General features: G+C 43.0%; 1 protein-coding gene across 1 annotated transcript in view; it reads left to right on the plus strand.

Annotated features, from left to right (window-relative positions):
* Positions 1-463: 463 nt before the first annotated feature.
* Positions 464-15,536, plus strand: part of LOC126354378 (cytochrome P450 4g15-like) — a 141,257-nt gene continuing 126,184 nt past the window's right edge. Inside the window, exon 1 of the mRNA XM_050003978.1 lies at positions 464-568. The gene's annotated coding sequence lies outside the window, so the exon portion shown is untranslated. The remainder of the gene's footprint in view (positions 569-15,536) is intronic.

The following is a 15,536-nucleotide window of genomic DNA, read 5'->3' on the forward strand; positions in this document are numbered from 1 at the left end:
GCTGCGGTTGCAGGTTCGAATCCTTCCTCGGGCATGGGTGTTTGTGATGTCCTTAGGTTAGTTAGGTTTAGTAGTTCTAAGTTCTAGGGGACTGATGACCACAGCAGTTAAGTCCCATGGTGCTCAGAGCCGTTTGAACCATTTAAAATATTCTTTCAGTTCCTTACAAGGAAAACAAGCTACTGCTATCTCGGCCGAAACGTGAAGATATGTGTATGTAATGATTTCCTGTAGTCAGGTAAGCTTTAAAACAGTGTTATGAGTGTTCCACCAACGGCTGTGGCAGATGAGTTACTGACCGTGTCTTGCAATGAATGGAAAATGCGACCTTCAGGAATCGGGACATGAGGGGAAAATCACTGCTAGTCGCGATTGGTTGTCTAGTGCCAACTCAGAACGCATGAGAGCGGTTTGCATTAATTACGACGCTTCACAAAGCACAGTGTCCTGCTCCCATTGTGTGGACTGCGCAGTTTCCCAACACGCCGATTTAAATATGCAGCCCCTAAGGCGCGCCGCTTTGCCAGTCGGTTCGCGATTCGCGTGGTGGTGGCCAGCGTAGCAGCAGGTGAGCTACCAGGGCTGCGAGTTAAGTCTCTCTCTCCATGTTTACACCGTAACTTTCACAATCATGTGCTTCTACGCTTGTTTCCTACGCTGTTAGTTTTACTTATACCGGTACCAATTTACGCGCTGTGTGACCCAATGGATAGACCTTCGGCTCTTTCTACCTGTGATTCTGGAATGAAACACATCTAATGGAAGTGAAAATATCATCAGGATTTCATCCGTAAAGATTTCATCTGCGGTGATTTAAAGCCGCGGCTGTGGATTATTAAGTGATGAAATATAGTAGTAACCAATCAGATTTTTGCACTCTGTATTGGCACTACGCGTTTTGAGCTTTTTCTCAATCTCGGCTTTATAGGTTTAGTGGGAAGCTTTGTTAAGGTGCGTAGGTTCTTCACCAGATCGGATAGATCGTAGAGGACGAGAAGGTACAAAGCACAGCAGTTCAGTTGCGATGTGTTTGTTTACTCCGAAATCTACAATTACATACACAGGGTGTATCATAATTAATGGCGATATCTGACAAGGGCGAAACTGTGTAATAGAAACAAGAACGTTTTAGTAAACACGGGCCAGCAAACGAATTGTTTACGAGATAACTGCGAATGCGTGTTTGTGAGTCGCCACTGGCTTAGTATGAAATACCGGGCTGCTATAGATGATGCATTCTTTTTAAAAGCTCTACATTTTCCAAAGCAGTGCGTGTACAAATATGTCTGCTGTGTGAATAGAACCGTAAACTCACCAAGTTTGCAATTTGCGCTCTACAAATGTTCTATGATCGCTCTTCTGTTCATATGGCACACGTCCATACCTTAGGTAGCAACATTCTGGAAATGTATAGGTTGACTCTTACATAGAAGATTACAGCAACCGGCCACGTTTTACATGCTATTTATTTATTTAAACAGCGCCGTTACCAGTTTCAACCCGACAGGTTCATCTTCAGACGGCTAGTTCACGTTTTAAATTAGATTTCGCCTTTTGTTTCCTCAACTAGCGAAATTTCCTTGAGGAACGTCGTTTTAACTGTAATTGTGCCTCACAACGATTTTAAGTGATGTAAACAAATTATTATTATTAAAGGAAAGATGTTTCAGATACTTACGATGAAGAATCCGCGTCATTATGTTGGAATGCAGGCTGATTATCATCTTGCAGCATCGGAAACAGTATAATACGTTTTTTTTGGGTATAAATATCAATGGTCGTCACAGCAACATTGGGGAGTCCTATGAGCTGTTCCTGAGTTCTTGGAAATGGGTGCCAGTAAACACGGTTCTTAAGGTACCCCCCAGGGTAAAGAGCCACAAGGTGTTAGATCAGGCAAACCGGAAAGAGCTACATCTTCATTACCATTCCCAATTTGTCGTTTAGGTAGTATAATATAATAAAATAATGGAACAGATGATAATAAAATGTTGAAATGCGTGGCTTTTTAAAATGTATTGAATTAATGAGATTAATTTTTCGGCATGAATGACAAGCACAATAAGCTGAGCTATGCCTGGAAATAAGTTCGTATTAATTCATATTATTTTGCAGGGGGAAGTTGTTTCTTTCTCCACTGTAGATTTGTGCTTACCCTTCTTTAGAGTGCTACGTTTGGTCGCCGTGTTCACCTTCGAAGTCTTGACCGTGTTCCCATTGAGCTTATCGGATCTTCGTAATTTTCCAAAGTACACAGGTGGGCTTCAGTTTTTGTAATTATTGTACTACTTGAAATAACAACTCACACGACCTCTCTGTTCATAAAACAATACTGTATTTTTATAAACGGTGCACATATGAAATACATTACTCCTCACTTATTCATAGCGACCCCAAAATGGCAGTCCGGAACCGCGGGACTGCTACGGTCGCAGGTTCGAATCCTGCCTCGGGCATGGATGTGTGTGATGTCCTTAGGTTAGTTAGGTTTAAGTAGTTCTAAGTTCTAGGGGACTTGTGACCACAGATGTTAAGTCCAATAGTGCTCAGAGCCATTTGAACCATTTTGAACCCAAAATGGGGGTCTACAATTACTCGCTTAAAATGGCGTCCTTCTCACACGTTGACTAGCTGAGCGCGAATCCTTCCTTCCTCCTACTGGTACAAGAAAAACTCCTCTGTTTTTTAACAACTGAAAATCAAAAATACCTGAAGGCAGGCATGGCTCTATGATGGGCTACCGCTTCATCTTTTCTCTTAGCGTTTAAAGAAGACGAAAATATAAAAGATGTGCAAAAGGTTTATCACAGTAGCGACGTACATCGATGCTCCAATGAGGGCGTGCCTCGTCTTACTGGGTGTTAAAATTCGTGGAATCGCAGTCAGCTGTCGAAATAATCACAAATACATTCATGTCCAGAAAAAAAGAACACCTTGAAAGACTAGAGATAGGATGTTCACATTCACAGGAAAATTCTGCATAAATGATTAGCATTTCAGCCACCTCAGTTCGGCATGTGTCCTGTAGCCTAGAAGGCACAAGGTCCGCCTTGGGCCCTGATAACATGTTCCATGCGTTATGGCGTCGACGCGTATAAGGCGCAAATGGAATCCTGTGATATAGCCATCCATGCTGCATTCACCTGGTTCCAAAGTTCATCTGTAGCGGTTGGCATTGGTCACAGCACTGCACCCGTCGCTTCACCATATCTCACACATTTTCGGTTGGCAACAAGTCTGATGATCTGGCGGGCCACGGCTAAAGGCTGACATGCTATGACACCAAGAAGGTACTTGTTTGTTCAGCAACTTGTAATCGTGCATTTGCTTGCTGAAAAATGGCGTCTGGGGAGTTGTGCAGGAAGGGTATGGCTATGGGTCGCAGGATGTCATTCACGTAGGTCACACTGATCACAGTGCCCTGAACACATACCAACTGTGATTTGTGGTTGTACCCAGTAATACCCCATACCATAAGGCCTTGAGTTGGCGCTGTATGTCTTGCACGAACGCAGTCACTGTGATGCCGCTCCCTCTGTCTCTGGCAAACCAAAATGTGGCCATCATTTTCAAACAAACAGAACCTGGATTCATCCGAAAACACTATCGCAGTTCCTCTCCCCAGTGACGCCACAGTCTTGCATGTTTCTGCACATTCATCAAAGGTAGGCGGAGAAGTGGACGACTCGAACGTAACCTACGCCGTAACAAACGGCGACGGACTGCCACACTGGATAGTGTGCCATGTGTTACACTGTTCCACTAAAGCCGTGGAGGACGCAGATCTGTCCTGCAATGCAATTCGTGTGAGGTGTCGATCTTCTCAGGGGATGGTCTGGGTGGTGCGAGCTGACCCATCTTATCGTGTTCTGAGGCCTTCCCGTGAACTATTCTGCACACACCCATTGCATTGCCGAAACACTTCGTCCCACACGAGCGGCAATTTCCCAGGTGAACGCATTACATTTTCTCATGCCAGTAATGCACCCTTTTTCAGACTCTCTGATTTGACGGTACGGTTCGCGCATTAGTCTGCAAATCATCCTGCACGTCTGCTCAAGCCACACTGCCAAGCCTTCGGTCTACAGTAACAACGAGTGCCGCAGGCACAGTTTACCGTTGAGTGGTGTTGCGCCGCGATATCGATTTTGACTTTGAACTCGCGGTCTGACATTGCTCAAATACTAATGATTTCTTCAGAACATACTAATGTATATGTCCTGTAAATATGAACGTCCCGTATCTAGTCGTTCAAGGTATAGAGTTTTTTTCTGAACATGAGTGTACAGCATCTCAAGGGAACAGGTACCCTTCACACTTTTCTCACAGAAGAAAAAGGCCCGTACAGCTTCGTAAATGACGTTGCACAGAAAACATGATTTTTCGGCGTGCCTCAATAAAACGCCACTATTTCATCAAGATGTTGAGTGCCCCGCACTCTCACACTGTGGAGATTGGTCTTTCCTGGTAAATGGAAGATTGCTTCGTCGCTGAACATCAGCTTGAAGATGAAATGTTCGTCCTCAAGTGTCTACTGCATTGTGATGCAGAATTTAATAATTTTTTAATAATTTTTTCTTCATAATGTGGAGCCACAGTCATAATATATTTCTTTAAAGTCAGTACCGCCATTAGACTTTTTTTTATAGGCAGTGTTACATTTACACGATCATGATTTCGGCTTCAAAGTGCCATTATTAAGTGTTATACAATGTCTAAGACGGCGTTTTAAACACGACAGTATTGATAATGGCACTTTGAAGCCGAAATCGTGATCGTGTAAATGAAGCACTGCAAATGAAAAACAATCTAATGACGGTACTGACTTTAAAGAAAGTGATGCAGAATTTATCGCTACGGCCATAATCTTCCGGTTTTAATTGTGCACGCACTGTAGACGGTAAGGTTTGAAACGCAACCGACGTCTCAAAATATTCCACACAGTTTGCTGCGATATTTCAAATGCTTGGCTTGCTCTGAACGATGATTTTTTTGCGGGGGGGGGGGGGGGCTGCACACGAAACTTCCCCTCACGCTCTCCACGCTTGCATCTGGCACATATTCTTCCGTTTACACAGACAACACAATCAGTGTCCCTAAATTGGCGACACCAACGCTCAGTTTACATGGCTCTTCTTTGCCATATTTCCTTCTGAATGCACACTGCGCTGTTGCAACAGATAAACAACTAGATTATACCAAATTTATTTGAAATTCGATTACGTTTCCATGTAACTGGACTCAGACTTCACCCACTCTAAGTCCATGTGTTATGCTGTTGGTCACTCGGGAATTACTCCACCTGTAATGTACAAGTGCAATAAATCGCCTAGCAACAGACGCCATTTTCTTTATATAACGCATCGGAATTAATTTCTTCACATGCTCAAGCCGTAAAGGTATAAGGAAAGGGCGCCAGCATGTTGTTTATAAGCCAACGGTTAATATTGCTGTTTTTATACCGTCTTATGTGCGATTTCGACTCTTCATTTTTATTTTATTACTACAATTTTAGATACACATTTACACTGTAAATTCTTTTATACTGTAAATGCGCCACTTATGCAAACGATGTATATGTTACGGCCAAAGCCCGAAAGGGGCTAAAGCGGGAACTGGCCGGCCAGGTCGCGAAGTGGACAATGTCGCTTTAAACTGGCCGGCCTATGTCCGATGTAATCCTGATTTCGGGATTCGGCCAGCCAGTTCGCAAAGGAGCTTGCACAAATCGGCCCGACTTCGAAAAAAGAAGCAAAATAGATCTGACTGAACAGTTTTAAATTGTACAAGTCGGGAAATAGCCAACATCGCTGTAAATTGACCGGCCAGTGTACCATCTTCCCTTGAGTTCGGGATCTGGCCAGTTTGCGAAGTGGCGAGGACAGATCGGCCACAATTGGAGGAAAAACTAAGAATGGATGAATAAGAATGATTTCATTGTGTTTGTAATCTATTTATATTATCAGTCTCACTTACAAAAAACGTAAACTTTATACAATCTATTCACTTTATAAAACTTTTTAATTCAACAGGTATTCACTTATTACAACAAGTTAACCTTTTGTGACATTTGGAATTATACAATATTTTGTTACGCGTGCATTGGAGCCATTTGTGGCGCATTTAGTAGGGCAGTTGCATCGGTTTTATCCTTGGCCACTGGTCAGTGACTGTAAAGTCGCTATGGTTAGTAATGATTTTTGTTCTTTGCCCACGGATTCCGGCGTGAGACGTTCCTCGTGTAGAATAGGGAACTCGTTTCGGGAATACAGTTGCTTGAGAACACTATATTTTCCCCAGACCGTAGAAAGTGTTCAAGACAACGGCAAGAACTCTTCTGGGATCTCCGCGACCTCTTCAACATCTGGTATACGAATGCGAACATTGTCTCCAACTGTTGCAGGTGGGAATTTTGCATCTGAATTTTAAAGCATCTTTGCACCTTGCACTTACAAATTGTCTTGAGCTCCTGCCCTCTTCTTCCTGATTTCTAGTTTATTACAACATGTTGTTGTTGTTGTGGTCTTCAGTCCTGAGATTGGTTTGATGCAGCTCTCCATGCTACTCTATCCTGTGCAAGCTTCTTCATCTCCCAGTATCTACTGCAACCTACATCCTTCTGAATCTGCTTAGTGTATTCATCTCGTGGTCTCCCTTTACCATTTTTACCCTCCACGCTGCCCTCCAATGCTAAATATGCGATCCCTTGATGCCTCAGATCATGTCCTACCAACCGGTCCCTTCTTCTTGTCAAGTTGTGCTACAAACTCCACTTCTCCCCAATTCTATTTAATACCTCCTCGTTAGTTTTGTGATCTACCCAACTAATCTTCAGCATTCTTCTGTAGCGCCACATTTAGAAAGCTTCTATTCTCTTCTTGTCTAAACTATTTATCGTCCATGTTTCACTACCATGCATGGCTACACTCCATACAAATACTTTCAGAAACTACTTCCTGACACTTAAATCTATACTCGATATTAACAAATTTCGCTTCTTTAGAAACGCTTTCCTTGCCATTGCCAGTCTACATTTTATATCCTCTCTGCTTCGACCATCATCAGTTATTTTGCTCCCCAAATAGCAAAACTCATTTACTACTTTAACTGTCTCATTTCCTAATAATTCCCTCAGCATCACCCGACTTAATTCGACTACATTCCATTATCCTCATTTTGCTTTTGTTGATGTCCATCTTATATCTTCCTTTCAAGACACTGTCAATTCCGTTCAACTGCTCTTCCGGTCCTTTGTTGTCTCCGACAGAATTATAATGTCATCGGCGAACATCCAAGATTTTATTTGTTCTCCATGGATTTTAATTCCTACTCCGAATTTTTCTTTTGTTTCCTTTACTGCTTGCTCAATATACAGACTGAATAACATCAGAGATAGGCTACAACCCTGTCTTACTCCCTTCCCAACCACTGCTTCCCTTTCATGCCCCTCGACTCTTATATCTAGCATCTGGTTTCTGTACAAACTGTAAATAGCCTTGCGCTCCCTGTATTTTACTCCTGCCACCTTCAGAAATTGAAAGAGAGTATCCCAGTCAACATTGTCAAAAGCTTACTCTAAGTCTACAATTGCTAGAAACGTAGGTTTACCTTTCCTTAATCTATTTTCTAAGATAAGTCGTAGAGTCAGTATTGCCTCAAGTGTTCCAATATTTCTACGGAATCCAAACTGATCTTCCACGATGTCGGCTTCTACTAGTTTTTCCATTCGTCTGTAAAGAATTGGCGTTAGTATTTTGCAGCTGTGACTTATTAAACTGATAGTTCGGTAATTTTCACATCTGTCAACACCTGCTTTCTTTGGGATTGGAATTATTATATTGTTCTTGAAGTCTGAGGGTATTTCTCCTGCCTCATATATCTTGCTCATCAGATGGTAGAGTTTTGTCATGACTGGCTCTCCCAAGGCCGTCAGTAGTTCTAATGGAATGTTGTCTACTCCCGGGGCCTCGTTTCGACTCAGGTCTTTCAGTGCTCTGTGAAACTCTCCACGCAGTATCATATCTCCCATTTCATCTTCGTCTACATCCTCTTCCATTTCCATAATATTGTCCTCAAGTACCCCGCCCTTGTTTAGACTCTCTATATACTCCTTCTACCTTTCTGCTTTCCCTTCTTTGCTTAGAACTGGGTTACCATCTGAGCACTTGATATTCATACAAGTGGTTCTCTTTTCTCCAAAGGTCTCTTTAATTTTCCTGTAGGCAGTATCTATCTTACCCCTAGTGAGATAAGTCTCTACATCCTTACATTTGTCCTCGGTCCATCTCTGCTTAGCCATTTTGCACTTCCTATCGATCTCATTTTTGAGACGTTTGTATTCCTTTTTGCCCACTTCATTTACTGCATTTTTATATTTTCTCCTTTCATCAATTAAATTCAATATTTCTTCTGTTACCCAAGGATTTCTAGTAGCAATCGTCTTTTTACCTACTTGATCCTCTGCTGCCTTCACTACTTCATCCCTCAGAGCTACCCATTCGTGTTCTACTGTATTTGTTTCCCCCATTCCTGTCAATTGTTCCCTTACGCTCTCCCTGAAACTCTGTACAATCCCTGGTTCATTAAGTTTATCCAGGTCCCACTTCCTTAAATTTCCACCTTTTTGCAGTTTCTTCGGTTTTAATCTATGGTTCATAACCAATAGATTGTGGTCAGAGTCCACATCTACCCCTGGAAGTGTCTTACAATTTAAAACCTGGTTCCTAAATCTCTGTCTTACCATTATATAATCTATCTGATACCTACTAGTATCTCCAGGATTCTTCCATGTATACAATCTTCTTTCATGATTCTTGAACCAAGTGCTAGCTATGATTAAGTTATGCTCTGTGCAAAATTCTACCAGACGGCTTCCTCTTTCATTTCTTACCCCCAATCCATATTCACCTACTATGTTTCCTTCTCTCCCTTTTCCTTCTCTCGAATTCCAGTCACCCATGACTATTAAATTTTCGTCTCCCTTCACTACCTCAATAATTTCTTTTATCTCATCATTCATTTCATCAATTTCTTCATCATCTGCCGAGCTAATTGGCATATACACTTGTACTGTAGTTGGCGTGGGCTTCGTGTCTATCTAGGCCACAATAATGCCTTCACTATGCTGTTTGTAGTAGCTTACCCGCACTCCTATTTCTTTATTCAGTATTAAACCTATTCCTGCATTACCCCTATTTGATTTTGTATTTATAATCCTGTATTCACCTAACCAAAAGTCTTTTTCCTCCTTCCACCGAACTTCACTAATTCCACTATATCTAACTTTAACCTGTCCATTTTCCTTTTTAAATTTTCTAACCTACCTGCCCGATTAAGGGATCTGACATTCCACTCTCCGATGCGTAGAACGCCACTTTTCTTTCTCCTGATAACGACGTCCTCTTGGGTAGTCCCCGCCCGGAGATCCGAATGGGAGAATATTTTACCCAAGAGGACGCCATCATAATTTAACCCTACAGTGAAGCTGTATGCCCTCGGGAAAAATTACGGCTGTAGTTTCCCCTTGCTTTCAACCGTTCGCAGTACCAGCACAGCAAGGCCGTTTTGGTTAGTGTTACAAGGTCAGGTCAGTCAATCATGCAGGCTGTTGCCCCCGCAACTACTAAAAATGCTGCTGCCCCTCTTCAGGAACCACACGTTTGTCTGGCCTCTCAACAGATACCCCTCCGTTGTGGTTGCACCTACGGTACGGCCATCTGAATCGCTGAAGCACGCAAGCCTCCCCACCAACGTCAAGGTCCATGGTTCATGGGGCGGGGGATACTACAACATATCTGCAAATAATTTTCACTCCATACCCTTACCCTGCTTTATTACTTCTTCCACAAATTGCGTGCACGTCTTTACCGCAGGATACACACTGAAGAGTCGAAGAAACCGTCATGTAAGGCCCCAGCGAGCACGCAGAAGTGCCGCAACACGACGTGGTATGGACTCTTACGTAGTGCTGGAGGAAATTGACACCATGTCTGGGAAGTTTGGTGGTCAGCGGAAGGGTTTAAACTCACAAAAATGTTCCTGGGCCAATCTGTAGCAATTCTGGACGTGTGGGCTGCCACATCGTCCAGCTGGAATTGCTGAAGTCCGTTGAAACGTACAATGGTAATGAATGGATCCAGGTTGTCATACAGTACGTGTCACCTGTCAGAATCTATCTAGACGCATTAGAGGTCCCGTATTACTCCAATTGCACGCGACCGACACCATTGCATAGCCTCCTCCAGCTTGAACAGTCCTCTTCTGACATGCAGGATTGACGGATTCATGAGATGGTCTCCATACCCGTGCACGTCCATCCGCTCGATACAATTTGAAACGAGATTCGTACGACCAGGCAACATGTTCCCAGTCATCAACAGTCCAATGTTCGTGTCGTAGAGTCCAGGCGTGGCGTAAAGCTTCGTGTCGCGCAGTCATGAAGGGCACACGAGAGGGCCTTCGGCTCCGAAAGCCCATATCGATGATGTTTCGTTGAATGGTTCGCACTCTGACATGCAGCGATGTCGGAGATTTGATGTTTTAGTGGATTCCTGATGTTCACGGCACACTTGTGAAATACGGGAAAATCCCCACTTCATCGCTACCTCGGAAATGCTGTGTCTCATCGCTCGTGCACCAACCTTATATCACATTGGAACTACTTAAATCCTGATAACCTGTCGTTATAGCAGTAGTAATCGACCTAACAACTGCACCAGACACTTGTCTTATATACGTACGCGTTTCCGACCGCAGCGCCGTATTCTGTCTGTTTACATATCTCTGAGTTTGAATACTCATACCTAACCAGTTTCTTTGGCGCTTCAGTGTACAATGAGCTGCACTGCAACTAACGACACAGAATATTTTCGCCTTGTTATTGTCAAGTAACGGGTCTCGACTATCCTTTGGTTCTACCTCCACGGCGGTAGTTTCATGGTTGGAAGTAGTCCCTACAGTTATAGCATCTTCCATTTCTTGTCCGACTTTCTCAAAGTCTTCCTCTGTCACTAGGTTATCAACAATTTCTTTAGGCAGATTAGAAGTACTCAGCCCCACTTTTGCTTTACAGCCGATCACTGGCTTGTATGGCGACTGCTGAATTCCTTGATGAAAAGAATGGTTTTTTATGAATTGGATGAATCGAAGACTCTCAGCCCATGTGCTGAGTTATTTTTCTGCATCCATTTCATTATCATACACTTTATCAATTTCAGTCTAGGCCACTTGTTTTTTAGCTCATTTATAATTAGTTCGAAAACTCTCTGCCATTATCCGGCTGCAGCACACTTGGAGCACCTACAGTGGTAAAGATGTCAAGCAAATGGCAAGCAACTTCTGCTGTTCTTTTGCTTTAGAGGAGTCGCAGTAGTGTAAACATGGTTCAGTGATCTTGTGTAGAGTATTGAGTATGAACTTGTGCTCCTCGTCAGCGCTACTTTGCATGTCTATCAGCTCTACCTGGCACCTTGAGTTAAATTCTTTAAATATTAGAGGTTTGGAAACTAAACCTTTGGATTGGATAGTTTAGTCTGACAAGGTTTGCAAAAGCGAAGATACAAAGTAATGACATCTTTGGTGACATTTATGTACTTAAACTGCAGTTCCTTTTCCATTCGTATCCGACCTCCATGTCCTATTTTCTAGTGAGTGTCGTGCAGGATTTCGAACAGTTCTACTGTATGAACATAGTACAAAATAGCGTTGTTGTCTCCTGTTACCGGTGAAATAAGCTTCTCTTTTCCGTCGACTTCAATAACGTCATATTTGTTTAGTCGATTATAGTCAACACCCCCTTTTCTCTACTTTGCTTTGGCTTAACGTCGTCTATAAAAAATATCTGTCTCTTATGATTATTCTGCTACTATTTGCATTTCTTGCAGTAGCGTATTCAGAGTTTCTAGGAACCTGCTTTTCACACCAAATGTCGTTTCCGCATTTGCATGTATCCCACTTTCATCGTGAATTTCGTTCCCGCGTGAAGTAGCCATGGGTTAGCCTACGAAAGAATGATACGAACAACTGAAATCGAATTCCATTACGTGTGATCAACCCGGGTCCCACTACCAAATAATTTGTACCGGTATGTTCGATTAACGATTTAGGGTATGTCCCATTTAAAGGGGGGTCAATTAAAATCTCCAAATGGTTCAAATGGCTATGAGCGCTACGGGACTTAAGTTCTGAGGTCATCAGTCCCCTAGAACTTAGAACTACTTAAACCTAACTAACCTAAGGACATCACACACATCCATGCCCTAGGCAGGATTCGAACCTGCGACCGTAACGGTCGCGCGGTTCCAGACTGTAGCTCCTAGAACCGCAATTAAAATCTCACTTTAACGTTTTAGTTCAGAAAACCCTATTATTAGAAAATATAGCTGTTTGTTTTATAAAATTAATCCCGAGCATAGACAATATTAAAGTAAGCACCAGTCTTTATGTAGACTGTGATCAGAGCTGAATGCGTTATACCCGCGTATACCCGGGATTCCCTGGTATGGAAGGCGTGCCGCGCAAGAGCCACATTTCATTTGGGAAGTTCCCTCCCAAAGCGGCCGAATTCACTCATGTCAATTGAGAAGAAAGTCGTGATAATCTGCAATTCACAAATGTATGTCACTGCGTATAAAATGAATTTGTACCTAAACTTTTATAGTGTGTGTGTGTTGATTGGCCTGCTAATAAGTTGAAATAAACGTCCCAGAGAGAGGCTAATTTTTTGTGAAAGGGAGCTAAGCTCAAGTTCACTGGCAAGAATTTACTTAGTGATCTAATAAATTTAGAAACTGAGTAACGATAGGACTCGGAAGAGGTTACTTTCGTATTAATAGTCAGTTCAATGAATTAGTCTGTATCAGTAAAAGGTCAATGTTTTGTCGATCTGCTACGTTACGCCGACTATTTTCAAGAACCTTTTTGTCAGTCTGTCCGATGGTTATAAACAAGAATACTAGGGCCTACTCAGGGTCGGTGTAACCAAAGCAAGAGGTTTTCGCGTCTTAAAAAATTGATTAATACTTTAATACAATTTCTCTATAAAGACATATTTGTATTAAAGTGTTTTAATTAATGTTTGAAACAAACAAAAAGCTTTTCAGTTTACGAGTATTTTCCGTTGTTTGCCAGTAAACTGTTTTATACAGATTACAGTAGAGGAAGCACACGAATGCCGGTGGAGTGAGTGAGGAATTTAGGAAGATGGTGTCGCCGCCTAATTTTCTATTTGCTTACTTGAAGAAATTATTTCCAAAAAATTATGATCATAGAGGGCCATTTGGCAGCTGCCAAAACAATCAGTTTAATTTAACTCGTTATAATGAACCTTAAAATAGCGTAGTTATCCTTTTCGCATGGGCTTCCATAGAAAAACTGTAATACATGAAAGACAAGTTTTAAGTATGTTTAGTAAATATTTCTATTTAAAATGGCCAGGGAGACCCAAACCTGCAGGTCGCTGGAGGGAGATGGTACCACATCTGCACACACAAGTCACCTAATTCCCATAAATTCCAGGGAGACGGCCCATGAGCTTTGACGCCACATTAAGCCACATCTCAGATGCCTTCGATCGGGTCCAGACCTGCCGAGTCGGGATGCGAACACGTCAATTGGAACCCGCCACTGTGTTCCTCAAATCAGTCCATCACGCTCCTAGTCGTGTTACATGGCGCATTATCTTCTTGAGAAATGCCACTGCTGTCGGGGAACATGATCGTCATGAAGGGGTATACGTGGTCTGTTACCAGTTTACGATAGTCCTTGGCCGTTAGGGTGCCTTTCACATGCTCCACTGGACGCCTGGATGCCCACGTTAATGTTGTCCAGAACATAATGGAGCAGCCGCCAGCTCGTCTCCGTCCTGTAGCACAGGTGTCAAAGAGCTGTTCCCCTGGAAAAAGACGGATTCGCAGCCTCTCATCGGCATGATGAAGAATGTATCGGGGTTCATCAGACTGTGCAACTTTCTGCCATTGCGCCGCGTCCAGTGCCGATGGTCACGTGCCCATTTCAGTCATAGCTGCCGACGTCGTGGTGTTAACATTGGCACATGCATTGGTCGTCGGCTGTGGAGGCCCATCCTTAGAAGTGTTCGGCAACTGTGTGTTCAGACACACTTGTACACTGCCCAGAATTAATTCCTGATGTTGGAACCGCCACAGTTCGCCGCCTGTCCTGTTTTACCAATCTGTCCAGCCTACGACGTCAGGCATCTGTAATAACGGATGGCCGCACAACCCCACAACGTCTGGACGTGATTCCACCTTGGTTTCGCCATGTGTTGAAGACACTCACCACCGCACTCCTCGAACACCGACAAGTCGTGCAGTTTCCGTAACGTTCGTGCCGAGCCTCCGGGCCATCATACGATACCGTCGTTCAAACTCAGAAAGATCGCGCGCCTTCCCCATTCTACACACGGACAGCACCCTGACTAATACTACGTGTACCATGTTTGTGTCTGATTAGCCATCATTCCTCGCCAGGTAACGCTGCTATCGCCTGGACCGGTTTATAGCGATAGTAGGTCGGTGGTCATAATGTTCTGGCTGATCAGTGTATAAGAACAAGTGACGGGACAGAATTTCTTAATTTTTTTGAAAATTCGTTTGTGGAACACCTTGAGGACACCCCTTTGGCCACGCTGACTGCACTGTACTTCCAGCACGACGGAGCCCTTTCACATTTTACCTGACGTCTGAGGGAACTTCTCAGCCACACTTATCTTAATCGCCGGATTGGTCTTGGCAGTACAGTTTAGCTAGCCACCATGATTGCCAGGCCTTACGCCAATACATTTTTGTTTATCGACCCTTACAGCACAGTGGTACGTACTCCCAAGAGTGTAGAAATGCACTGAAGTTGACGGTAGGTTTTCGAACAATTAATTGTGAAATGCAAAACTGTTGTGATGTGACATTTATGATAATGCTTAGAGGTGAGTCTGTTAAAATACTTACTTTTCAGTCAATACTTTATAAAACGCATGTTGTAAACCTGTTAACCTGAAAATGTATTGAATAATACTTAAGATAAATAACAACGTACATTAAATGTGCTCTAGCTCGGAAACTGTTCGAAATGGGTCGTGTAACCATAGTTCTTTGTTTCAAATTATCGGTCTTGTCATATCCCCGAATATTGGCCATTCCTCCTGGGACCCCTTGTATAGAACGCCAAGTTTCATATAGACGCATTGCTATCTCGTATAAAACAAAAAAGAGCTTTACATATTTGAGGATCTTCATGATACAATAAAACAGGAGGACTAGTTGGAAGGGGTACCTTCAGTTTCTCAGTGTTAACCCTCCAAATAGCGCGCAGCGGCAGAGTGTGACGCAACCCCAGTGTTCGCGGTGGAAGTTCGTGTTAGTCCTTAGTCCCCTCACTTTCTTTTTACAGGAATTCCCAAGTTCGCCCTTCCCCCAAGTATTGTAATTGTAGTCTGCTGATTCCTTCTATAACCAGTGAGAAATTATCCCTTGTAACGCTGCCACCGACCGTCTTAAACAGTAATCGACGCTAACGTTATACCT

This window comes from Schistocerca gregaria, chromosome 3 (assembly GCF_023897955.1).
Source record: "Schistocerca gregaria isolate iqSchGreg1 chromosome 3, iqSchGreg1.2, whole genome shotgun sequence".
In the NCBI taxonomy this organism is placed as follows: domain Eukaryota; kingdom Metazoa; phylum Arthropoda; class Insecta; order Orthoptera; family Acrididae; genus Schistocerca; species Schistocerca gregaria.